A 26,441-nucleotide genomic window follows, 5' to 3' on the forward strand; every position below is an offset into this window, starting at 1 on the left:
TTCGCGGCAGCGGCCCGAGCGCTCATCGCGGCGCTGCACAGGAGAGAGAATGAGGCGCGCGCGCTCCGTCATTTTCATACCGCGGAACTACCGTGGCGCCCCCAGCGGAGTATGCAGCTTGAGCGGGAGATGGTTTCGCGGCAGCGGCCCGAGCGCTCATCGCGGCGCTGCACAGGAGAGAGAATGAGGCGCGCGCGCTCCGTCATTTTCATACCGCGGAACTACCGTGGCGCCCCCAGCGGAGTATGCAGCTTGAGCGGGAGATGGTTTCGCGGCAGCGGCCCGAGCGCTCATCGCGGCGCTGCACAGGAGAGAGAATGAGGCGCGCGCGCTCCGTCATTTTCATACCGCGGAACTACCGTGGCGCCCCCAGCGGAGTATGCAGCTTGAGCGGGAGATGGTTTCGCGGCAGCGGCCCGAGCGCTCATCGCGGCGCTGCACAGGAGAGAGAATGAGGCGCGCGCGCTCCGTCATTTTCATACCGCGGAACTACCGTGGCGCCCCCAGCGGAGTATGCAGCTTGAGCGGGAGATGGTTTCGCGGCAGCGGCCCGAGCGCTCATCGCGGCGCTGCACAGGAGAGAGAATGAGGCGCGCGCGCTCCGTCATTTTCATACCGCGGAACTACCGTGGCGCCCCCAGCGGAGTATGCAGCTTGAGCGGGAGATGGTTTCGCGGCAGCGGCCCGAGCGCTCATCGCGGCGCTGCACAGGAGAGAGAATGAGGCGCGCGCGCTCCGTCATTTTCATACCGCGGAACTACCGTGGCGCCCCCAGCGGAGTATGCAGCTTGAGCGGGAGATGGTTTCGCGGCAGCGGCCCGAGCGCTCATCGCGGCGCTGCACAGGAGAGAGAATGAGGCGCGCGCGCTCCGTCATTTTCATACCGCGGAACTACCGTGGCGCCCCCAGCGGAGTATGCAGCTTGAGCGGGAGATGGTTTCGCGGCAGCGGCCCGAGCGCTCATCGCGGCGCTGCACAGGAGAGAGAATGAGGCGCGCGCGCTCCGTCATTTTCATACCGCGGAACTACCGTGGCGCCCCCAGCGGAGTATGCAGCTTGAGCGGGAGATGGTTTCGCGGCAGCGGCCCGAGCGCTCATCGCGGCGCTGCACAGGAGAGAGAATGAGGCGCGCGCGCTCCGTCATTTTCATACCGCGGAACTACCGTGGCGCCCCCAGCGGAGTATGCAGCTTGAGCGGGAGATGGTTTCGCGGCAGCGGCCCGAGCGGTCATCGCGGCGCTGCACAGGAGAGAGCATGAGGCGCGCGCGCTCCGTCATTTTCATACCGCGGAACTACCGTGGCGCCCCCAGCGGAGTATGCAGCTTGAGCGGGAGATGGTTTCGCGGCAGCGGCCCGAGCGCTCATCGCGGCGCTGCACAGGAGAGAGAATGAGGCGCGCGCGCTCCGTCATTTTCATACCGCGGAACTACCGTGGCGCCCCCAGCGGAGTATGCAGCTTGAGCGGGAGATGGTTTCGCGGCAGCGGCCCGAGGGCTCATCGCGGCGCTGCACAGGAGAGAATGAGGCGCGCGCGCTCCGTCATTTTCATACCGAGGAACTACCGTGGCGCCCCCAGCGGAGTATGCAGCTTGAGCGGGAGATGGTTTCGCGGCAGCAGCCGGAGCGGTCATCGCGGCGCTGCACAGGAGAGAGAATGAGGCTCGCGCGCTCCCTCATTTTCATACCGCGGAACTACCGTGGCGCTCCCAGCGGAGTATGCAGCTGTCGCACCACCTGTCGAGCGCGCCGCTACGGATTCCTAGAGGAGAGAAAGGGGGAGCGTAGGAGAGGAGAGAGAGGGGACGCGCATGCGCTGTGGGGGTGTGGGACACGGGACAACAGACAGAGCCGCCGGCAAGAAATGCTTCGCATTTAATAATCATTCCTGATTCGGCGCCTTTTCACCATTAGCCCTCTGCTATTGGTCCAATGTTTTCTCGCTACGCCCACTTCGCCTGTCTGACACGCGGCCTCACAAAAGCGCGAAAACTCACCACGTCAAAGTGGCGTGTACGCGAAAAAAATGCATTATTATGCTGAACAAAACTGAAAATTTTTCAGAATAGCCTCAGACTGCCCCGTTCCGAAAGGAATAGAAGATGGCTGCCCGCCGATCGCTCAGGCTCTCGCTACTCGCACCTGCGGGTAAGCCTGTATTTATTTGCGCATGATTAACCTTTTTGCGTGGCAGTAAAACGTTATCGAGCTCTTTCGGCACGTATACGATATCACTCTGCCAACTCTTCCTTGCTGAAGATGCGTTTTAGCGGCATTCTTACCCTTCCGTTGCACGCTGCCGCGATTTTCGACGAGCCACCGCAAATTACGTAAGGCGAAGCGGACCAATCGGAGAAGCCGGCACCACCTTCTTCATGCGGTTATCTATTTTCCCTGTGTTGGCTCCGCCCCATCGAAACCCTCTCCACTAGACGGTGCTCCTCGCCTCTTGTCAGCCAATTAGATAAGAAAAACGACTGAATGTATTCAATGTTACTCGTTTTGAGAGCGAACAAAGGTGACCTGCTATAAACGAGGAGTGTGTTTGATTGGGTTGTTCAGACAACGCTGTGGATCACCGCCCGATGCTTGCGTCGGGAGTTACGTAAATTTGACGTCAGGAGTTTAGAATCAAAACAGTTTGGGATCATATTACGTTATAGCCCCCCCCCCCCTTAAGTCACTTTTGGGCTTACCCACGCAAGCTTTCACTCGCACCTACAGCATACGCGCGTGACCGCGATGTTATCGAACTCGGCCTATATACGGAACATCACCGCGACGCCGACGGCGGTAATTCTCGGTCCGTACATTGCCATGGAAATAAAAGATGTGCGCGCTTGAATGGAATGCGCTGTGTCCAGCTCGTATGTGATGACTGTCAGGTAAGCTTGCTCGGTGTTTTTCTGAGGCTTTTGTGCTGCTTATCTCTTCTCTGCCATCCTGATAAATTATTCAGTTGCGTGCTAAATGCTTCTTCGCCCCACTTCTGTCTGTATTGTTAACTGCTGCGCTAGTTTTTATCCCTACATGAAGCAACCGTCTAGGTCAATTACTCACAGGGGACCCTGATCACGAGAAAGAAATTTACAGAAGAATTAAATTGGGTTGGAGTGCATACGGCAGGCATTACCAAATCCTGACTGGGAGCTTACCACTGTCGTTGAAAGAAAAGTGTACAATCATTGCATTCTACCGGTGCTAACATATGGGGCAGAAACTTGGAGGTTAACAAAGAAGCTCGCGAACAAGTTAAGGACCGCGCAAAGAGCGATGGAACGAAAAATCTTAGGACTAACGTTAAGAGACAGGAGAGCGGTGTGGATCAGAGAACAAACGGGGATAGCCGATATTCTAGTTGACATTAAGCGGAAGAAATGGAGCTGGGCAGGCCATGTAATGCGTAGGATGGATAACCGGTGGACCATTAGGTTTAGAGAATGGATACCAAGAGAAGGGAAGCGCAGTCGAGGACGGCCGAAAACCAGATGGGATGATGAAGTTAGGAAATTTGCAGGCGCAAGTTGGAATACGCTAGCGCAAGACAGGGGTAAATGGAGATCGCAGGGAGAGGCCTTCGTCCTGCAGTGGACATAAAATATAGGCTGATGATGTTGATGATAATGATGATGATGAATGCAACCGTTAAAGGGGAACTTGTGCGCAGATGACCACCGGATGTTGGTGGAGCCATCGTGCGGCGCAACCTTGTCCGCTATCTACAGTGGCTTGGCTTCCCAACTCTACCGCCAGGGTCGCCTCGATGCTTCCCCCAAGCGACCCCTCGTGGCCATTGTGTGCGGCGGAAGTGCAGCCACGCTCTGCCAGCTTGACGTCTGGAAGAACACTGCTGAATCCAACGCGCGGATCTCCGCGCATTTCATGGGATAGGACACAACGTGACTTGTCGATTAACTTATGCTATTAATACTTACCACCGCGTTGTAAGTGTTCTGAAGAATTACATAAAAAGAAGACTTACAAATTGAAATTTGCTTGCATCATAAACTACTCATTCCTCATATTCATCATTGATGTTATAGTATGCCGCATCAAGTATGCCACCAAGCAGGCCGAAACATGCCGCAAATTGAATTTCATGAACACATACAAGATACGAGAATACGCACAAAACAGCAAAGCTATAGGAATCAGGTTCTTCTCATTCAGTAATATTCTGAATGGCCACAGATGTGGCCATTTCAGTTTGTCGTTAAAATATGTATATTCAGTAAAAACATACTGACGTACAAAAATTGGAGGACGGATAAGCTTCGCCTTTAAGAGTAGAACGCGATATCGGTACCCGTTCGCATCGCATCGTTCGCATCTGGCAAGTAGTTTCATTCACTGCTACACAATACGTGGGAAAACCAGCTTACAAACACCAAGCTTACACCGACCCCCTTATAGTCGGCTTTACTTTTAAACAGAAATGCATTGCTGGCAAGACGTTTTTCCAGGGGCAATATAAGTCGTCTTATATTAAAATGTGAAGGCCCTAGGACCTTTTTTTAGTATTTTATTAATTATTTGCTATTTCCCCGACGCGCACGCGTGTACAAAATGCATTTGGCCGGCTAAGTCCCAATTTGACTTGCCGAGGATGCCAGCGCCATCTGAATATGATTTCCCAAGTAGGCTACCCGAGTGAGCCGGTGTTTTTATGGTAGAAATGCTGGCAAAAGAGGTTTGTGTTTGTGTTTCCTCGTAACAGAATTATGTTTTATCGTACATTGAAATAACAGTCCGACGCCACCATGTCTGTAGGTTGCGCTTTAGTTGTACTTTGCCATTTTTCTGATGGATTTCACTGTGAGAAATGTAATTTTTGTTCACTAACAGCTTGCACCACGACGAAGCGCCTGCGCGGTCGGGGTGATTTGGAATGATTTTATCCTGCACTAACACCTTGGCGCCACGCAGAGGGCCTGCGCGGTCGGGGTGGTTAGGTTGCCTCGATGCCAGCGCCGCCGCTTCGAGGCGAACATCGAGGCCCTAGGGGTGGTTGCGGTTGATGTTTTCCGCTACGGACGCCGAAATCCACGCCGACACCGACGCCGAATTTTCTGCGACACGGGGCCCTTAACGCTATCGCTTTAAAACGAGTGTTTCACAACCGGCACCATGACACCGTTCAGTACCAAATCTTTTTGCACTGAAGGACAAGAAATATCCCACGAACTTCGGTAGGTGATAAGCGATACCCACTAACGCGCGAGAACACACGGCGCCACGCTGGTAGCAGCAGCCACAATTCTGCAACAGATGAAGAAACCGAAAGCCCACTTTACCTCGCTGCACGCCACGCCGCACATCGACAGCGACGCAGCTCTGCCTGCTGCTAGTAAGACGTTTCCGCACCATTTATGATTGCAGGTCCCAAGTTCTAACGCCTCATCGGGAGAGTCATGTCTATTTTACGGGATTGGTTGTTTTCAGGGACGTCCGTACCTTCAGAGCTAGCTGTAGTCATTTTGTGGGGGAATTTCGTCCCTTTGCCTAGATATCAAAAACTCTGGTGCTACAGTACTACGGACGGCTCACTTTGACCCGAGCTGCACCACGCGACCGTGGACTCCGAAATTAGCTCTGAGGAATACAATGTTGCGCTAACAAAGGCTTAGAAAGAAAAGTAGGAAACCATACGTTATATTCGACTTGTTCCTACTTTTCTTTCTAAGTCTTTGTTAGTGCATCCTCAGATCTCAACCAACTCGCCCAGCAACAAGTTCTACTCATAAGCTCTATAGTCGCTCTTGGTCGGGACTCAGTACTGCGCTCGTCATTGTAAGGTCTGTGGTTGGAATAATATGCATGCAGGCTCTCTGTTTAGTTTCTTTTAACGCGAAGCTTTCTTTACGAACCCTCTCTTACTGACCCTGTCTGCCGCCTGCTGCTGCTGCTACTCGTGCGTTCTAGCCGAATAGCTCACATTTTTTTTTACTTGTGGCCGTACCCTTTGTAACGCGTGAGCAGTATTCAAACACACTCAGACCGCTGCGGGACGGCGGCGGCTAACACTGCTTCGCTCGCAGAAGGGTGGGGGGGGGGGGGGGGTATAGGGGGGAAGCCAGCCTGCGCATGCGTGTCGTTCACCGCTGGTGGAAAGGGCGAGGGGACAGCGATGAGACGGGAGAGAGGAGGAGATGGCCTCAAGTTGCGCATACGCTGTGCTGCCTGGTATGCGCGTGGACGGTCGCACCTTCGCCTCCAAGGAGGGGGGCGGGTACCTCAAACAAATGGCGCAGAAAGCCAGCTTGCCTCTTTCACAAACACGTGTTTCAGCACTCCATGTGCATTTACGGAAAGCTTTTATGTATATGGATTCCAACAGGCCACATTGAACGTCTTGCATTTTTTTATTCCTTTTCCCTCTAACGTCGGCTGTGGTTATTCCTAACCTATGCTTCACCGTCTGGCACGGGGGGTTCCTGCCAAGGGTAGCGAACGACCCGGCACGAAGTGCGAGGGTGGGGGCTTAGCTAGATGCCGCTTTAGCGGTCGCAGACCGCTGAATAATTGGAGGCTGTTAATGCGACATCGCTTCATAATAAAAAAGTGGCTGTGGCTTAGCTGAGCTAACCCTGGATATGCAAAGCGAAAGCTTCGCTTAGCCTGGTAAAGTCTTCGTTTCAATTAGTTAAGCTTTGATTTAGCTGTAACTATTATCCTTAAGTATACACTCATCGTTAAGCCAAGTATAAATTATAAGCCGACAAGTCCATGCGTTTTGCGAGCTCTTGCTCAGTCTCCGACGCGCTTGGCATTCTCCAGTGAAGCAGTTCGTCGGGTGATATCCGCGGGGTGGTCAGACGCCGGCTCAAAGCCTCCTGCTCACAGAAGACGGCCCAGACTCGCTCTCATCCATGACCACTGACTAGGCGAGCTCCGCATAAGCCCACATGGAGCGAACTTTGACGGCGAACGGCCCGCACCACCGCGGTGGGACGCGAGCGTGCTGAACCCACATGCGGCGAAAAAACAGGCCTTGATTTCAGTGTTGCTAGAAAGAGCGCGATTCCATTCCCAGTGAAATGCATTGAAAAAGTTGTTGTGTATCTGCAACTGAAACATATTGGTCGCGCCTGGACAGCTGTGATCAGTCGATCATTGTACGCGATGTGCACAGCTTTTGCCGCCATGTTCGTTCCAGGCTGGCTAGCCGACTCAAACGAACAACACATGTAGAGTATAATTGTGTGCAAAGATTACTTCAGGCTACGAATTTTGAAGCCCTTTATGATGAGGACGTGCAAGTCGAGCGTGAAAACATTATTCAATGCATCGTAGACGCCATCCAACGGTCAACGCGCAACTGTTGGTGCCGAAATTATGAGCATTCCATATGTCCATGGATGAATACAAGTATACTGGAGGTTTTGAAACAGAAAGATTTTTACTACGAAATGGAAAAACAACAGGAGCAACGAATACTACCATCGAAATTTTAAGTTGTACAGAAATAAGTCAGTAGCAATGACGAGAACATCAAAAACGCTCTGTTATACCAACCTAATTCAAAACAATGAAGCTAACACGAACAAGATATGGCAAATTGTCAAAGATGTCACTGGCATGGATAGCAAGGCACGCATTATACCTGATCATCCAACATGCCAAGCGGCTAACAACTTTACTAACATCGGTCTCAGTCTCGCGGGTAAGTTCCCTGCTCATATGCCCAACTTGAATGCACCATCTACTGTTACCAATAATTTTAATCTACGCGATATAACTGAAGAGGACATCAGATAGGTTATTAACAAGTTACCGGGGAACAAGGCGGCTGGCCCTGACGTCATACCTTCGAGGATTTTAAAAGAAAATATACTGCGTGGTCCGTTATGCCACATCTTTTTTTTTCTTTAATCGTGCGTTTTCTTCTAAAACTTATCCTAATATACTTAAGACTGCTAAAGTAATACCAGTATACAAATCTGGTGACAGGAACCTTCCGGAGAGCTACAGACCAATATCTGTCCTGAGTTGTGTTAACACTACATTAGAAACAATTAATCTCGTTATAATTAAAGCCATTACTTCGTGATCAGAATGTACTTTGTCCTGAGCAGCATGGCTTTGTTACCAACAGGTCCACTTCAAATGCTGTTTCAATGCTTTCGCAATATATTAATTCCACTCTGCATGAAAACAACATAGCAATCGTAGCATTTTTAGACATTAGGATGGCATTTGATGCAATTAGTCTTTCCATTTTACTGGAAAAAATGCATTCCTGTGAAATCGCAGATAACTCGATTTCTTTTCCACTTATTTATCGGCGCCGAAACAAACGGTCGTTTTTGATGACATCAACAGTTATATGAACTGCGGGCTGCCATAGGGTTCAGTTTTATGCCCTACATTGTTCTCTCTTTATATAAATGATGTCCCACATTGCCTGCACAGGGCATCGCTGTACGCGGACGCCTTAATTTTTACAGGACACTCCCTAGCAGCTCTACCAAATGATGTGATGACCGATCTGTGGAACATTTCGGAATGGTTTACCACGAATCAACTGACCATTAAGTGTGCTAAAACAAAATACGTAGTGTTTCACTCTCGCAGGAAGCACATTTCTTAGCTCTACAGTAAAATAAGTCCCGTCTTCTAAATACTTAGGGATAATTTTTGATGAGAATTCACACTGGCATGAGTAAGTACAGAATATATGCGCGAAGGTATATCTATGTCTGCTATACTCTAATAAAAGCTCGCCAATATTTTCCACAAGCTATACTTCGCACACTCTACTTTTCATTGTATCACTGTCACATTAGTTACTGCCTGAATACATGGGGTGTGACGTACAATAGCTATATAAGAACTCCTGATCGACTTCAAAAGCGAATACTGAGAATCATAAGCCAAGGTGAACAAGTAGGTAATATTTTCCAATCACAGCGCATTCGTTCAGTTCCGATGTTGTACGACTACAAAATTGCCGTTTCAATAAAAAACATAACCAATAGAAATTCACCTCTGGCTGTTGATATTCTTTCCATTTCTATACGCAATGCGCGACATGCTTTAAGCGGTAACTTCAATCTGCCAAAATGTCATAATGTTTATGGCGAAAGACTAATAGAAGTTATTGGAGTTAAACGACAGCAAAGCATGCAAATCATTTTCTCTATCAATTCAAGATATGTAAACCTGTGTGCGTGTTAGTAGAAATTGTACGATTTGTCTTCCTTTTATTAACTACCGATATATTACAATAGTAAATGTATACGCGTGCATATGTTTGTATTGATACGATCGCTGACCTGTACATTCTTTGTTGCACAATGCATTGGACCGGCTACTAGCCACTATACAAATTGTCGCTGTATATGCAATTTATGTTCAGGAAAAATAAAGTTCTATTGATTGAAAAAAAAAATGCGGCCGCATGAAGTCGGACGCGACCGCGCCCTGATGGGTCCACGCTGACAGCCTTCATTCGCCGCTTCCGGCGAGCGGTTGACCGCCCATAGAGTAACACATACGGATTACAAGAGTGGCCACTCGAGCCTAAAAGCGGCCGAGCTACACAGCTTCATGCCGCCCGCTAGAGGGCAATACAACACTCCCTGTGTCCAAGGGAACGCGCGTACTACTAAACTATTGTAGTAACTTTTCTATAGTGCACTTTACGTCTACTTGTCTATGAGACGTAGACGTTATCAACGGGATCAGCCGGCCGTGAGCGGTGGATGATAAGACTAGTATAAAGTCCCTATATAAGAAAAGTACCGCCATCTACTCTTTCCTCCGCCGCCTCCTCTCCTAAAGCACTTGCTTTTTTCTTTACTTTTTGCTTGCGAAAGCCAAGTCGATGGTGGCGCACATAGAAAGTCCACGTTGAAGCTTTCAGGCCGGGCGCGCGCCGCCGCCGGTGACTGCGGCTGCGCAGAGGACTTTCAACATGGCTCTGAGGCGGAAAAAAAAGAAAATATAAAGAAGTGAAAAGCGCGAGCTATCATCGTCCAATCGGAGATACAGGAGAGAGAGAAGCGGCGTTTATCAAAGGATGGCGGTACTTTTCTTATATAGGGACTTTAGTATAAAGAATAACGCATCGCTACAAAATATCGGCCACGGTGTGACCAGGCAAGGCGACGCTACAATAAATGTGCGATAACGTCTGCGTGGTATTTGCTGGGTTCGCCTGCCAGAACGTGTCTGTCTGCTTGGCTGCTGCTTGGTAAGAAGGCCTTCATTACGTTCGTTTTTCCCTTCATTACTTTGCAAATTGCTTATGTATTTGTCACTTCAGCCGTAGGTTAACATTTGTCGCATTGTGCTGTTCGGCGCAGAGAGCTTTTTGTGTTCTTCACTTCGCGCATGATGTTCGTGGATTGCTTCACATTATGTAAGAAACAGCAATTTGGAATGTTGCACAGCACGTTTGCGAGAAAATCGTTTCTGGGCGCGAGAAAGTGAGTCGGCACACGCCGGTATACGTAGTCTGAATTTAATGCACGTGTGTTGCAATTGCGTGAAAGAATGCAGTTATGCTTAGGATCGTTATTTGTGGCGTGCGCAGATTGCTTGAAGCCTTTGTTACGAGCGCAATTAGAGAGAACTTCCGAATTGAGAAGAATGTAAGCTGTGGCTACGACGTATTCTGAATAAACACTCCTGCCTCAGTGGCGCATGCATGGCACGGAAGGTTGCTTTTTTTTTAGCTGCGGCAATTGCACGGGACGCTTCTTGCGAAAGGGCGATCTGAAGTGCGTATGCGAAAATTTATGCGAAGGCGGGAGAGAAGACATAACCAATACTGTTTTTTTTTTTTTTCAGGTCATGCCGACCATACTCAAGTACTACGGGAATTACTGCTGTGTTGCGAGGTGCAGTAACAACGGCAGGACAGCATAGAGAAACATACTACGTAAAGAGCGGACCCTCCCGTAGGGCCTTGCGGCCCAGCTACTGCACTGCTACCAGCGCGACCAGCGGCTGGTCAAACCGTCAATTCTGTCTTCCGAGATGCGGGACGCCTGGTTTGGCTCTGTTTTGGTTTCGGTTTTAACAGCAGCGCTTTTCAATATGATTTACCTAGCTGTTTAAGTGTTCAACTACGTTGTCCTTAGTGAAGCTCCGGTGTTGTGTTTTTGGCATAAACAGGCGTATAAACTAGCAGATCGCAATCTTATTACTAAACAAAAACAACCAAGGTTGTCGATGTACTATGCAAAACAGAATTTGCTCATGCGAACAGCCTAAAATCATGCGGTCAGAGATTTTGTTGTTGTTTTTGTTCTCACTTTTTTGCCGTTTTTCTGAATTACACACAACAGGAAACAGTAGTGGCACAGTACAAAACGCTTTAATTTTCCTTGTTTACAAGCGTAATACCAAGATCCTATTGGACACAACTAATTTCAGTACGTATCCTTAAAATTGCAGGTAAAGAGCAGGCAGAACAACAAGAATGGTTTAGCAATGACAGCAACGCGTTATGTACAGCCCACGCTTACGAACCAGCCTCGGTGGGCGCCGAAGCATATATTGTATGCTACGCACGCAAAAATACACTCCATCAGCATCAATACACATATCTTTAACAATGTTGAACGCAAACAACTGCAAATTCTTAGTGCAGACAAAAGGATGCAACTTACCGCAGCAGAGAACCGGCGTGTTGAAAGCGCGGCGAGGTGGCAGTGTTGCCAGGTTTGGCTATATATAGCCAAATTGGGCTACGGGAAAATTTTTCTGGCGTCGACGTGTACGAGTTGGCTATGTGGCTATATTTGGGCTACAAGTGGCGCCCTAATCGACGCTCCAGAGGTGACTCTGATCGGGTAGACGCAAATCTCGAAGGCTGTGCTTTAGCTGGCTGAGCCGGCCTTGTGGCTGTAGTGATTTTATTGTGCGTGCGCGAAATGACCCTCCCCCCCCCCCCCCCCCCCCACCCCGTCTTTCCTTCCCTCTCTGCGCCGTTGTCGGAGCCGGTGACTTTGATCTTTGATGCACTTCAACTTAGACCCTGATTGACCGTTAGGTACCGAATTCCCAGGCATCGGGATGAACTTGGGATTAATGGGTTTTCCACAATACGCTGTACTAACATGGCTATCCTCAGGAAGGGAGAGCAATAACATAGGGTCGGCGCCGTCGGGCGATCGTGGCGCCGACATGAAAGAAGGGAAGCACGGGTAGATGACACGATCCAGTGTGTTCATGGCCATGTCTTCCGGATGAAGTATGGCGCCGGGCACAGCTTTCGACCTACTCCACGTTGCTGGCGCGAAGCTTTACTGCCATTTTCCTTTTCCAGCTAGATGAATTTTTCTTCGTGCTTAGATTCGAGATTCATTTCGATAGGTTGGCCAAGTATGCGACAAGTGGGCCAAGTATGCGAGAACGTACAAAAAGAATGGGAGCAAGACCCCGCGCCAAAGGTGGGTTCTTTTTACTTCTAGATGGTTTGCCCGTAACGTCATGGATGCAGATACTCGTTCTGCTAATATCGAAACATGTTTGCCACGATGACATCAGTGCACTACGTCACATGAACCTCACCCCCCGTGTTAGCTTAGCTTCTGAGGTGTCGTGCTGCTGGCTCGAGGGCGCGGGTTTGATTCCCGGCCATGGCGGCCGCATTTCGATCAAGGCGAAATGCAGGAACACCCGTGTACTTGGTGTACGTTAAAGAACCCGAGGAGGCCAAAATTAATCCGAAGTCCCCCCACTGCGTCATGCCTCCCAATGATATCGTGGTTTTGGCACGTGAAACCCCAGCAATTATTAGAGATTTAAAATAGGGGCCTCAAACGCATTGGGTCCCCACAAAAAAATAGCGTGGAAGCCACTGCGCATGCGCAAGACGGTAGCTGTGTTTGGGTTTTGCGTTGGGCACGCTATTTCATTGATTTAGTGGGAGCCCTAAAAGCTGCCCCAAAAGCTTTCGTCAACAAACATGGCGGCGCCTACCGAAGCAACGGCTCTAACCTAGCAAAAAACTGGGCTCGTTTCGTGGTAATGCGTGAAGTTCGTAAGCTAAAAGAAGTGATTGCGGTTATCGCTTTCTCTCAACTAATATGTGTAATGAAGATTGATTCATTATACGCCGCTGATTCCGAATTCAATTGTTCATGGCTCGTAGGCCTATCACGGATTGACTTGACTGGGTGAAAGTGCGTAAATATGTTACTCAAAACTAAGCGCAACAAGTTCCGTGCTGCTAATAGAATAAGTTCTAAATTGTAATTAAAGGCCAAAGCACGAAAGTGTAAATTACTTTTCTTATCATAAAATGGTAAGTTTTATTTTAATATTTACAACAGTTTTTCTTTGACGCCGTAGTGACGCTGCAAACGCAACACGCTAGTGGCAAACGCAAAACGCCTATTCCAAAACTCTTCATTCCTGCATGCCCCAACGCTAACACCCGCAAAGCTCTTTGGGGCCCCAAACATTAGGGGCCCCTATTCTAAAACTTTATTAGCCATCAACATGGTTTGCTTTTTGACAGTAACCGGTTTTCACAGCATTACCACTGTTATCAATTTGTTGTTTACCATTGCTCTTTGTGCGCCGTCGCGGCTTTTACCATTTCGAGCGAGTTAGTTCGGGACGTGCTCGTCGCCAAAAACGACAACGCGCTTTTTACAATGGTGTCCCGGTTTGCGCAGTAATCTTTTAAAGCTCCGCTTACACCGATCCAGACAGTGAGTGGCATCTGTTGCCTGTCCCTTTTTTAACGCATGTTCTTGGCCTGCGAGAGACCTAAGATGGCGGCCAGGTTGATATAAATTGACACTATATAGGTAGTGTGTGTCCCAGCTAATCCGGACCAAGATAATTGAAAAACAAAAACAAGAATAAAACGAGAAAACAAGATAGGACTATGCGACAAATAACGCGAGATATAATAGCGCGAAAGACTTGTTTTAGCTGACCAAAAAAGAAGCCGTGAGCACGTCGCCGGCGCAGATCGCGGGACAGCTGAACTTCCACGCCGTAGGCAGAGATAACGGGAGAGATCGATGACGCTGAACATTATTTTGTATTCACGACAGCTAAAAAGCAGTGTTCGTAGTTAATATTACTGTAAATAACTAAAAATAATAACTTAGTACTATCTGTCATAAAATTAAAGCACTGATTTCGCCCTCTGTACCGATTCGCTGGAACTTAAGAGCTTCTGGGGCCAACCAAAAAGTGTTCTGTACAAGCGTGACGTCACTGTTGTAAAGGGCCGACCGTCACGGCCGCACGGACATTTTGTTACGACGGGTCGTGCAAAAAAGGATTGCCGTAGTCGAATGTGAAAATGTATACACAAATAAAATTGCAAATAAAAATGGCTATATTTGGCTATGAAATATTGTGCACTTTTTTCTGTTTGGCTATATTTGGGCTACAACTTCTGTAGCTTTTGGCTACGCCACCTCGTAGGACCTGGCAACACTGCGAGGTGGGCGTATCCAGCGGCACATGACCGGAGCAGCCGGCGCAGCATCAACGTTTCTATGGAGACGGGACACCACAGAGGGGACGTCATAGAGAAATATATGACGCGTCGATGCAGTCCACTGGAGGCATGATCATCTGTCTATCTTTGAAGCGAAGTGGAAGCGCTTGTCGCTACGCCATCTGGCGAGTGGTCAGACCCTCAATTGCTCGGCCGCGAAACGGCCCTTGTGGCCACTCTTTACGTAGTATGTTTCTCATGAGGACAGGGAGAGAGCGTGGTTGGCTGACAACTGCAGTGAGCAGCCTTCATTCCTTGTTTGCTATGCAGCCCGAAACTACCACTTAATAAAAAAGGTTAGGCTTCAAAGGACGGGCGTTGTTTTCCTCTTTAATGCTAATGCCGTCTTCTGCAGTTTTACTGTTCTGTGGGGTTTTTCATAATATCGCCTGTTTATTCCATTTGTGAAATTTATTCTCAACATGTGGCAGCTGTATTGGCATGTCTCTCATTGTGCAGTGCACCCATCTTTTTGTGCTTGCGTTCATCGAACGTTGCGAAAAAAAAAAAGTGTACATGTGCTTACTGAGAATGACTGAAAAATAAAGTTTCGTTTCTGCCAACACTTGTCATGTTTATTTAAAGTTCCTGCATAAGCACACAGTGGCATCGTGAGCTTGCTGCTCTGGCGATACAGCTTACACGAAGCTACTCGATGCATGCAAGCAACGCGTTAAAGAAATCAAAATATAGCCATAATATAGCCTCCGGGACGAGCACTCGCAAGGAAGCAATCTTGGAGGCCGTGTACAATTTCTAATCGCCAGAAAATAGCCTTCGGGATTAGTTTTTCTGCGGTCCCAATCTCCGAGGCTGCGTAGATTCCACACACCCGCTAGGTACACTGCGAACCAAAATCGGCTAAAATCCCTATATAAGAAAAGTACCGCCATCCTTTGATAAACGCCGCTTCTCTCTCTCCTGTATCTCCGATTGGACGATGATAGCACGCGCTTTTCACTTCTTTATATTTTCTTTTTTTCCGCCTCGGAGCCATGTTGAAAGTTCTCTGCGCAGCCGCAGTCACCGGCGGCGGCGGCGGCGCGCGCCCGGCCTGAAAGCTTCAACGTGGACTTTCTATGTGCGCCACCATCGACTTGGCTTTCGCGAGCAAAAAGTAAAGAAAAAAGCAAGCGCTTTAGGAGAGGAGGCGGCGGAGGAAAGAGTAGATGGCGGTACCTTTCTTATATAGGGACTTTAAAATCGGCCCCAGGGGCCTATGGAAGTGTCTTCTCATATCCTTGTATGTTACTCTATGGACCGCCTGCGAACATATCTAGCCCGCCTTGATCGACGGCAAACAGCCGCCGGCCGCTGGGCGGACGCCGCGCGCGGCCGTTCGCCAGTTTTTCAGAGTCACGCGTTCGCCAGCTTTTCAGTCATGCCAGAGTCACGCGGTCCGGCGGCGGCCCAGCTGCGGAGTAAAAACAAGAAAACGGCGCAACCCATTTCGCGCTGGCGGTAAGCGACACAAGCCAGCGTCGTGTACGGCAGCAGCGATATTCCTCTTTGGCGCTTCCCTAACAATCGGCGCCTCCGGAACGTGTGGCGCCGAGAAACGCGTCCTCTCTCGTGCTCCTTTCTGTAGAAGTCGACGCATGGCCGTCAAGAAGCGCGGTGCCTGTGACGCTTAGAATTGCCCGCTCGATTGCCGCACTCTGTGGCACATACTGCATTGAAGAACCGGTGCATTTGTGGCGCAGCCTACGTTGTCCTAGTGCCACCCGTGTGACGTTGCTTCGATTACGCTCAACATCCGAGAAATGTCAAAGATCTTGTTCGTCGATGTAGAGCGGAACATTGACAGTGGCACACACCCTAATTGGCGTCAAATACGTTCGAGGGGCACACTGGCCAACTGGGTACCCAGTGTTAGCATCATCAAAGACCAGCAGGGACCGAGTGCTCGGCGGCAAAGAGTTTCTTCCAACAGCGGCACCCAGTCCCGCATGTCGGCGTGGCTCAGCTGGTCCGATTGCTGGTTTCCAACCCTCAGCCCAGCAGCCGGATGCGCTCACTTTTCGTCCAGACCAGGTAGGTGTTCAAATGGTTAGATACAATCATAGATACAATCATAGATATATGGACAGATAGATAGATGGACAGATAGATAGATAGATGGACAGATAGATAGATATATCGACAGATAGGTAGATATATCGACATATAGATAGATATATGGATAGATAGATAGATAAATGGACAGATATATAGATATATGGACAGATAGATAGATAGATGGACAGATAGATAGGTATATGGACAGATAGATTGATACTTGGACAGATAGATAGATATATGGACAGATAGATAGATAGATAGATAGATAGATAGATAGATAGATAGATAGATAGATAGACGGTCCCCGGAAAGTGCGTCAAGCATCCTAAGAATGCATTAATATTCATTCTCAGGTTCTGTTGCAGTTGTTGTTCATGGCTGGGCAGAGCAAACGCAGAGCGTGGCGACGACTTACTCCGCCGGCCCGGCCGCGGCGGCCGCATTTCGATGGAGGCGAAATGCTAAAACGCCCGTGTGCTTGCGTTGTAGTGCACGTTAAAGAACCCCAGGTGGTCAAAATTAATCTGGAGCCCTCCACTACGGCGTGCCTCATACTCAGAACTAGTTTTGGCACGTAAAACCCCCGAAAGAAGAAGTATTTTACTTCGTGCTTTAGGCATAAGTACCGAGATTCGCACCCGTGCTACCATTGCACACGCGCCTGCTGTTGACTACAGCGCTCGTTTTTGCCGCGGCTGGCCAGCTTGTTGATCTAAAGAACGTTTTTAGATTTATAAATATGCTTTTTTTCGGAAAATTTCTCTTACGCTATAACTGCTTCTTAGCCTTGCTTTGTAAATTCCGCCCTATATTGTTACATTGAAATGGCACTAAACTAATGCAGTCACGCTGCCTGATAGCATAACCGGAAGAAAACTGAACGTACTCAGAAGTTCGACTGCTATGCTTACCTTCGACTATCATAAACATGAAGCTTAAGCAATGCATTCTATTTATTTCAGGTATTTGTTGTAAACCTGCAATCACCTGTTAGATTTGCACCGACCTTCGTGAACTTATCCATGTTCCGTGAAAGGATACCAGACAATATTCGCGTCAGCAAGGGTGGGTTGTATAGCATCGTGCAGTGGAAATTCCGTCAGACACTGCCTGAGTTCCATGTTGACAATCTTGCCAGCCGCAAAATGCTGATGATGATGATGATGATGATCTATTGGCATCCCCTTTGAAACGGGGCGGCGACAAATAGTCACCTAGCCTGCTTGATTTAATCAGGTATACTATACATGTTCTTTATCTTGCATTTTTGTATACCTATCATTATTTTTCTTTTTCAAAAATTTACCTTGTACCGCTGCCTATGATTTTACCGCTGCCTATGCTATTCTGCGACTGCAGCACCCTCTGCGAGAGAATCGCAGAACTTGGAGTTGAGCAGGGGCGGCATTCATTAAGAGTGGCATATAGAGATGAGTCGCTCAGGAGCGAACCGGATCTTGTGAGCGGCTCTTTTTAAAGAGCGAGTGAGCGGTCGTTCAGTAAAAATGAGCGGCGGTTCTTTTGGAGAAAGGGAGCCGGTTCTCAAGCGTTAAGAGAGCCGTGCCGATGCGTTCTATCAGAGCCGGGTCTCCTGCTGGGTGCGACTTCCGCGCCATCTATTAGCGGTACGAGAAATCAACTGCCCTCCCACCCTTCCTCCAAGAGTCACCTTCACCCCCTCGCCTTCGGCTGAAGAATGAAAGAACCGCCGCTCACTTACTGAACCACCGCTCCCTCGCTCTTCAAAAGAGCGGATCAAAAGATCCGGCTCGCTCCTTAGCGCTCAGGAGCCAGCCACTCTTTTCGCCACGGTAGAGTGTACTAGACAATATTCTAGTACACTCTAGCCACGGCTCCCTCGCTCTTCAAAAGATCCGGCTCGCTCCTGAGCGCTCAGGAGCGAGCCGCTCTTCTCGCCTCGGCTCCCTCGCGCTTCAAAAGAGCCGGCTTGCTCCTGAGCGCTCAGGAGCGGGCCGCTCTTTTGAAGACCGAGGGAGCCGTGGTTCAGCAAGAGAGCGGCGGTTCTTTCGGAGTGAGGAAGCCGGTTCTCTCTCTCTCCTTGAATGAGCCGTGCCGAACCGTTCAGAGCTGGGCCTTCTGCTAGGTTTCGATGTTTTTCGATTTCTGACTGACGAATGGTGGCCAGTGTGGGCCGACTCGCGCTACTGGTACTCGCTCGCAGTGTGTTGTGTGCGCAGCAGTCCCCTTGGTTTCTTGTGCGTCTTATGGTGTGGCACCCGATGCCACTGAGGGGAGAAGTAAAGAAGTCTTAATTGGCAAAGGATGGTACCATTCGTTACCTGCTGCTGTTCGAATGATGCCGCACGACTCTCACCGATCGCACATCGTGCGCTGGTCCAATAACACTTCGAATATGGTCTTCCGTGTCTTTAAAGGGCCCCTAAATCACCTCAGATATTTCTGAACATTTCAAGTAAACGCGCATCGAGTTCAGAATGCCGTCAAAATCAACGATGCCAAACGCTGCAGCGCTACGCGCTGCGGGAGCGCCACAAAAATAATTTAAAAAAATGCCGTTCTCCTCCCCTCGCCTTTCCGGTATCCCCAGCGGTCGTCACGATGTCAGCAGGGGGAATCTGGTGATGTCAACTGCGGAAACGATGTCCATTGGTTGAACAAGAACCTACGACTTCCGGTTAGTCTGCTAGCAGGTACGCGCGCTTTCTGCTCTTCCTCGTCGTGTTGCTCGTTTGTGCGCCCTTGCGAATCGGTAATTACAGCCCGCAACGCAAGTGCCAAATCACTCGCGTTCCAACATAGTCGTGCCTAGCGGTCTGATTAGCCGCGCGAACAGAGTGCGACAGTGTTGGCCTTTCCAGACGTGCGCGCAACACAGGGTCTATTGACCCTTTTCGCGGAGCAGTTTTAGAGAAACGAGATGGCGCTAAAGGCGGCGCGCCATACCTCTCCTCAGCGACCGCGCACGAATACGAAACCATTACTGCTTTTACCTTGCTTTTGTGCGATCAGCTGTCGGAAATGCAATTGAGTTTTCGCTAACACACTGTGCTCCAATCATGCTAGATTGAATCATGTGGATTGAAAACATGTGCAGTAGTTGGCTGCAAACATAGTGACTGGCATGTTAAGGAATATAGAATTAATCGGTATGACCAAGTTCGCGGAGCGCTACTGCAACTTTCTGAGCGTGTTACCGTCACTTCGTGATTTCCTCGAGGATACAGAAATTTGCTCATCCACCAGCCTTGTATCTCTAACCTTCAAAGAAAGGGCTTCATCCCCAGAACGTCGGCAAAAGTGAGTACCATTCGTTAAACAATGACAAAGGGAGTAGCACCGCTTCCTGTCATAGTAAGTTTCGCGCACGCTATCTTACACATCTGTCCCAAATGGCAGGAAAACTTAAGCCCACTCTATCGCCGACGTATCAAGAATAAGTGAATTGGCGCACACTTGAATATATGCGTACTGTATACGCACAAGAAATGACGGACTACACATATGGCGCACGAATGGTCGAAGCTGAATGTTTCGTGACCCTCCACAAAAGTAAGCGAGTTACTAGCTGTAATATTGCCGCGTCGGTATTCGTGCACAAGTGCACCCTGGCGCCGACAAAGACGACGACCGGGCTGCTCGAGATTCCGGAGGGCATCTAGAGAAGAAGAAGAGATTCTTGTTGTTGGCGCCTCTCTGGTTCCTTCTCCCGATGTGCCAGTAACTTCAAGGCTCTACATCTACATCTACATCCTTCTCCCGAGTACGGCGCGGTGCTTCTATAATAAAGCTCCTGAGATTTGTGCATCGCGACACTGGTGGAGGTGCTGGGTACCGTCGCCTCATGATCGGCACTCCTACGAGCAGCCCTGCATCTAGCCCCACAAGACACCCACGCGTCGAGACGCCTGTTCACCGCACGAGCCGCCGCCTGCAAGGTTTGAGCCCCGAATTTGGCGTCTTGCAAACATCGTCTTCATCAACGGCCGCCACCCCAGCTCCAGCAATGGCACTTCCAAGCAGCCCAACTCAGGTAACCGTTCAAAACCTTCGGATTCCTGAACCATTTCACGGTGACGCGCATGAAGATGCGTTGGACTGGCTGGAGAAATATGAACGGGTAGCGAGATCGAATCACTGGCGCCCCGACCAGAAGCTTTTCAACGTCTATTTCGCACTCGAAAAAAGTGCAAAGACGTGGTTTGAAAACCGCGAGGGAAGTCTGACAACGTGGGAGGACTTTTCGCGTCGGTTTCTCGACACATTCGGGGACACAAATCGACGTGAAAACGCACTGCGCCTTCTCGATACGCGCATCCAAAAGCCAAATGAAGGTGTCGCCATGTTTGCCGAAGACATGGCGCGTTTGTTTCGCCGCGCAGATCCCAACATGCCGGAGGCTAAAAAGCTCAGCCATCTCATGCGTGGTGTCAAGGAGCAGCTGTTCGCTGGCCTGGTGCGCAATCCACCGACAACAGTGGACGAGTTCATTAAAGAGGCCACAGCAATCGAGCGGGCGCTGCAGCAGCGGTACCAACAGTACGATCGTCTGATTGCCGGGGCACCGACAGGAGCCGCAGCACTGGTTACGGACGATGAATCCTGCTTGCGCCAGATGATACGCCAGATTGTGCGTGAGGAAATTGCGAAGGAGAACGCTAGGCTCACACCGCCGCACGAGTTCCCGGTTGCCTCCGTCGCTGAAGTGGTACGACAGGAACTCCGACAGGTGCTTGCCCCTCCCGAGCCTCGTACCGAGCTGTCATACCAGCCGAATCCATATAGCTACGCAGACGCGGTCCGCCGTCCGTCGCCGTCTGAGCCGCCGTACCAGCTGAACACATACAGCCATGCAGACGCTGTTTACCGTCCCTTGTCTTCCCTGCCGTCGCCACAATACCGTCAACGGCCTCCTGTCGCAGCCTGGGCCCAACGGGAACCTTTCAGACGGCCCCAGCTCCGTAGGACCGATATATGGCGCACTGAAGATCGGCGGCCATTGTGCTACAATTGTGGCGAACCAGGACACATCTATCGTTTCTGCCCTCATCGCCCAGCTGGCTACCAGGGTGGCCCATATGGCACTACGCGTCGCCTGGCTGACGAAAACCGTGTCCCCTTCGACGACAGCCGCACTGGCCGGCAAGTGAGCTCTTCGAATCTCCGGTCGCGCTCACCGTCTCCAGCACGTTTCGCCTCGCCGAACAGCCGCACTTTTGCTGACGTCGTGAGAGGTCGTTCTCCCAGCCCACGGCGGGGAAACTGAAAGCAGCGACCTCAAGGGGGAAGGTTGCAAGTCCTCAAATTGCCGAAAATCCCCCCTTATTGCCGAGCAAGGAAGGCGCCGATCAAAACGTAAATGATGCCGACAAAACTGTGACTGCCGACCTCGCTGTTACGATTGACGGGCACGAAGTGACGGCCTTAGTAGACACTGGCGCGGACTTTTCAATTATGAGCGAGCCGCTGGCAGACAAACTCAAGAAAGTCAAGACTAAATGGACGGGCCCTTATATTCGCAATGCTGGCGGCCAGATTCTGACTCCTACAGGCAAATGTACTGCAAGGCTCACGATCGGGAACGCAGCTTTTGTCGCCACATTTGTGATTCTGCCGGAGTGCTGCAAATCACTCATTTTAGGCATGGACTTCTTAAGGGAGTATGGTGCCGTTGTCAACATACGCGACGGCGTAGTAACGTTTTCTCCTGCTAACGACACGGCCAATGGAACAGAGCGACAGCGCCGCACCTTACGTATTATCGACGAGGACGTCTGCATACCGCCACTGTCTTGCAGCCTTGTTTCCGTCAGTTGTGGCACACAGCTCACCGAAGAAGCGGTCGCGGAACATGCAACCACCCTTCTCTTCCGCCAAGGAGTCGCCATCGCCCGTGGCATCGTCTCCTTAGTCGACGGGCGTACAGATGTTCTACTGACAAATTTCACAAACGAACGTCGGTATATCAGTAAAGGCACCGCTGTCGCGTATCTCGATGATATCGACCACACTGAAGACTCTTTTGCTATGCAAGGAGAAGCCAAGGCTCCTACAACGCCATGCACACCTGCCGTCGATATTGGACCGAGCTTAACACCTGCAGATCGACACCGGCTTATGGAACTGCTTGAACAGTTCAAGGACTGCTTCTCATCTACGTCGCGAGTTGGTCAAACGCCGCTGACAAAACATCGCATCATCACGGAGGAGACAGCAAGACCCATCCGACAGAACCCGTATCGTGTAGCTCAGAAAGAACGCGAGGCGATACAGCAGCAGGTTGAAAAGATGCTACAGGATGATGTCATCCAGCCGTCGAACAGCCCATGGGCATCACCTGTGGTGCTTGTCAAAAAGAAAGATGGTAGCTTGCGGTTCTGCATTGATTATCGCAAGCTGAATCATGTTACAAAGAAAGATGTGTATCCGCTGCCGCGGATTGACGACTCTTTAGACAGGCTACGTCATGCGCGCTACTTCTCCTCTATGGACCTTAAGAGTGGATACTGGCAAATAGAGGTAGATGAGCGTGATCGAGAGAAGACGGCATTCGTGACGCCTGATGGGCTTTATGAATTCAAGGTTCTGCCTTTCGGCTTATGCTCGGCCCCAGCCACGTTTCAAAGGCTCATGGATACTGTCTTATCCGGTCTGAAGTGGAAGACATGCCTGGTGTACCTCGACGATGTGATTGTTTTTTCCGCCACTTTCGAAGAACATCTAAAGCGGCTGCTGTCAGTTCTTCAAGCCATACGGTCCGCGGGACTCACATTGAAACCCGAGAAATGTCACTTCGGGTTTGAACAGCTTCAGTTTCTGGGTCATGTAGTTAGTCAAGAAGGAGTTAAGCCTGACCCCGATAAAACTGCAGCAGTCGCAAAGTTCCCTCGGCCTACGGATAAGAAGGCGGTCAGACGCTTCATGGGTCTCTGCGCTTATTACCGACGATTTATTGCCAATTTTGCACATCTCGCCTCTCCACTCACCCGCCTCACTAGAGACGACGTTGCGTTTGTATGGGGAGAGGAGCAAGAAGCGGCGTTCAACGAGTTACGGCAGCGTCTACAAACTCCGCCAGTACTCGCTCACTTTGACGAGGATGCGTCAACGGCGATCCATACCGATGCCAGCAACGTGGGCCTTGGAGCTGTCCTTGTTCAGTGGCAAGACGGTGCCGAAAGAGTAGTTGCTTATGCAAGTCGAACATTGTCACGTGCCGAGTCCAACTACTCAACCACGGAGAAGGAATGTCTGGCCGTCGTATGGGCAGTCACGAAGTTTCGCCCGTATTTATACGGCCGCGCCTTTCAAGTAGTAAGCGACCATCATTCGCTTTGCTGGCTGACCAATATGAAAGACCCGTACGGACGTTTGGCACGCTGGAGCTTACGGCTTCAAGAGTACGATATGACAGTGGTGTACAAATCGGGAAAACAGCACCTCGATGCCGACTGCCTCTCCAGATCACCTATTAAAACACCGAGCGCAGATGCGGATGAATGCGCAGGCTTTTTAGGGATTGTTGATGCAGCCGCCATCTCTCAGCAACAGCAAGCCGACCGAGAGCTCAACACCTTGATCGAGTTCTTGGAAGGGCGAGCTACGAAGGTGTCAAGATTATTTTCCCGGAGTCTACCTTCATTCTGTTTGCGCGATGGCGTTCTCTATAGGAAGAACTTCTCTCCAACAGGGAAGAGCCTTCTGCTGGTAGTTCCCGAAGTTCTGCGCCGCGAAATCTTGCAAGCCTGCCACGACGAAGCCACCTCGGGCCACCTTGGTTACACGCGAACACTAGCACGAATCAAACAAAACTACTACTGGCCTAGGCTCGCAGAAGAGGTGAAGCACTACGTGAGGACATGCCTTGAGTGTCAGCGACGCAAAGCACCACCGACTAAACCCGCTGGGCTATTGCACCCCGTTCCAGTACCGGAAACGCCGTTTGCTCAAATTGGCATAGACCTCCTGGGCCCCTTTCCACTATCTGACAGCGGCAACAGATGGGTCATAGTCGCGACGGACTATCTAACCCGATATGCGGAAACCAAGGCGATTCCGAGCGGCACGGCAGCTGAAGCAGCACGATTCTTTATCGAGAACATTGTCCTCAGACACGGTGCTCCAGCGATCATCATAACCGACAAAGGAGCCGCATTCACAGCTGAGCTCCTGCGAATTGTGCTCACGCTGAGTGGCACAGCCCATAGGAAGACGACGGCCTATCATCCACAAACAAATGGGCTTACCGAGCGCCTCAACAAGACCATCGCAGACATGCTTTGCATGTATGTCGATGTGGAGCACCGGAACTGGGACACAATCTTACCATACGTCACATTCGCATACAATACGGCACGCCAAGAAACAACGAAAATGACGCCGTTCGCTCTGGTCCATGGTCGAGAAGTCACTACAATGCTTGACGCTATGCTGCCTCATGACTGCAATGGTTCAGATGCAGATGCCGCAGATTTCACTGAACGCGCCGAGGAAGCACGACAGCTCGCCCGTGTCAGGATAACTAGTCAGCAAGAACGCGACGCACGACGCTACAATCTCCGCCACCAATTTGCCGCTTATACGCCTGGGGAAAGAGTCTGGATTTGGTCTCCCGTCCGACGCCGAGGGCTCTCGGAGAAACTTCTACGCCGGTACTTCGGACCATACAAGGTTCTACGCCGTATTAGCGACGTGACCTACGAGGTGGTTGGTGATGGTTCATGCTGCTCGAAACGCCGTCAACAGGTGCCTGAGGTAGTGCACGTAGTGCGCATGAAGCCTTATCATTCAGAGTGAAGTGGACACCGCCAAGCTATCAACTACGAGTCTTTCCGCCACGATCTGATCAGCATCGGGACGATGCTCGCTCTGGAGGGAGGGTAATGCCGCGTCGGTATTCGTGCACAAGTGCACCCTGGCGCCGACAAAGACGACGACCGGGCTGCTCGAGATTCCGGAGGGCATCTAGAGAAGAAGAAGAGATTCTTGTTGTTGGCGCCTCTCTGGTTCCTTCTCCCGATGTGCCAGTAACTTCAAGGCTCTACATCTACATCTACATCCTTCTCCCGAGTACGGCGCGGTGCTTCTATAATCAAGCTCCTGAGATTTGTGCATCGCGACAATATATATTCGCTACAAGATATTATAATGTACAAAACAGCTACGTTTCAAGCATTGTGTGCAGCAAGAACACATCTATCGGAACGGAGCACACCCGCGAGGGATTAGGCAGAAAATAATCAGACAGTGGCCGCACCGAGGAACTTCACTGAGTAAGAAACTGACAAGCCACTGCTTTAAAATATTTGCCGAACAAAAAGCAAAACACACTAATCCTGACTGAATTCGTAATCGGAAAGCTGGGATAGCTTGGACATAGCCTCCTATGGCTATGACTTGGAATACATATTTAGCCCCACATTTAGAACAAGCACCATATACGCTGCTTGCGCCGTTTGGACATAGCTTAATCAGCTCCGAAAGCGTTTTTGCAGGTTCTCTGAAGCTGTGATCAAAGCTTCGTGTCATCCACCTAGTCACCTTCTATGGTATCTCCAAAAACAAAGGTTTTCTAAGCCGCGCCGGCGTCATACATTTCCATTGTAAACAAGGAGGCAACGGAGGCAGTTGTGGCAAGCACTGGACGCGTCACCACGTGATCAAGCATGGCAGCGCCCACGGGATCGCCGCGAAAGGGCCAATAGCGGTACGCTTCGCATAACACGGGCCGGCACCGCAGCAACAGCTGGTAGCCGAGAAGCGCCGAGTCCAAATTACCGGCACGGTAACTCATCGCACGCCATTTGCCATTCGCGGGCCTCCGTTCGACAGCGGTTCTTGCTCGCGAACGGCGAGATTTCCTTGCCGTACGTAGAGAGGATGAGACCGGGACTCATTTGTGCGGCAGATTCACCGCCGTTGATCGCT

General features: G+C 50.3%; 1 long non-coding RNA gene across 1 annotated transcript in view; it reads left to right on the forward strand.

The window, feature by feature from the left end:
- Positions 1-4,009, forward strand: part of LOC119461890 (uncharacterized) — a 61,578-nt gene extending 57,569 nt beyond the window's left edge. Inside the window, exon 3 of the long non-coding RNA XR_005194097.2 lies at positions 3,666-4,009. This is a non-coding gene — a long non-coding RNA (uncharacterized LOC119461890). The remainder of the gene's footprint in view (positions 1-3,665) is intronic.
- The last annotated feature ends 22,432 nt before the right edge of the window (positions 4,010-26,441 follow it).

This window comes from Dermacentor silvarum, chromosome 8 (assembly GCF_013339745.2).
Source record: "Dermacentor silvarum isolate Dsil-2018 chromosome 8, BIME_Dsil_1.4, whole genome shotgun sequence".
NCBI classification, from domain to species: Eukaryota; Metazoa; Arthropoda; class Arachnida; order Ixodida; family Ixodidae; genus Dermacentor; species Dermacentor silvarum.